We start from the raw sequence: 1,557 nt of genomic DNA, 5'->3' as shown, positions 1-1,557 counted from the left end.
TAAAAACAATATGGTCACTAATCAGAGAATACAGAAAGTACTAAAACAGAATTAGAATAAGTAGATGAAGCTATGCATCTTCATGATGGATCTAATAATGATTTTTCCTTATAAATGTTTTCAAAGTTGTTATTTCAGATTATAGATCCAATTGAAATTAGTGACTGTTACGTCTGTATGAAATTACCCACATCAGTATCAGAAGGGGTAACGTATTACCATATTCCTTTAACAATAGGTGTGTCATGTAGAGTATTAGGAAGTTTATTTTATGTACTTGAAAATTTACAGTATTTCCATTCTAATACAGATGTAGTATTTTCAAAATTACCTATTCGAAAGAATATGAATCCAGTATTTAGTAGTAAGGATGCACAGTTCATGGGTGAATTCTTATTAAAAATTAGCCGAATAGATGTAGTACAGGCACACAAGAATAATCTAACATGTATATTACGTGAAGAAGAAAATGAGTTTCTTAATTTAGTTGAAGAAAGGAGACAGGATTTAACAAAGAAAGCTCCTGAACAGAAAACCCATGTACCTCCATGGGTTGGGAAAGTGGAAATTTATGCAAAGAGCAAGACAAATGCTGCGATGTCCCTAGATTTTGTGATGAAGGGGAAATGTTGTCTCCATAGGTTAAGGACAGAGTATAATAACAATTTGATTGGTTCCAGTGAATGTAAACACAGCTTCCTAATTATAGGAGGATGGGGACTAAAAGGGGGAACTGATCCTGTATTTTCAGGCATCTATTATGTATGTGGAAATAATGCTTAATATAGATTACCTGTGAGGTGATATGGTAGCGGTTACTTTGGAATAGTAGTTTCAAAGATTTACCATGTAGACAGAATCAATGGAATAAATGAAATATCTAACGGACTAACATAAATTGAGAAGGCTAGGGATGTATGTTGTTACAACGCATACTTTTACAATGCATACCTTTACAACGCAGTTTTTACACCGCAACATCCATTACAACGCATTCCATTACAACGCATGCCATTACAGCAAAATCTTTGAAACTACCTTTACAACGCATTTCACTACAACGCATACTACATTTACAACGCATACCATTACAACGCATACCATTACATTGCATATATGGTAAGTATTGGATAGTGTAGGGGTAAAAATTACTATTCTAACTCCAGGGGGTGCAACAGTAGGGGAAGTGTTGGATAGTGTAGGGGTTAAAATTACTATTCTAACTCCAGGGGGTGCAACAGTAGGGTAAGTATTGGATAGTGTAGGGGTACAAATTACTATTTTAACTCCAGGGGGTGCAACAGTAGGGTAAGTATTGGATAGTGTAGGGGTACAAATTACTATTCTAACTCCAGGGAGTGCAACAGTAGGGTAAGTGTTGGATAGTGTGGGTATGCGTTTTACTGGTATGCGTTGTAATGACCGCATTGTAAAGGTATGCGATTTAGTGGTATGCGTTGTAGTGACATGCGTTGTAATGATTGCGTTGTAATGGCATGCGTTGTAATGGATGTTGCGGTGGAAAGGTTTGTTGTAAAGGTAGTGCGTTGTACAAGT

This window comes from Lissotriton vulgaris, unplaced genomic scaffold (assembly GCF_964263255.1).
Source record: "Lissotriton vulgaris unplaced genomic scaffold, aLisVul1.2 SCAFFOLD_1390, whole genome shotgun sequence".
Taxonomy (NCBI): Eukaryota; Metazoa; Chordata; class Amphibia; order Caudata; family Salamandridae; genus Lissotriton; species Lissotriton vulgaris.
Note: the sequence above shows the minus strand (reverse complement) of the source record.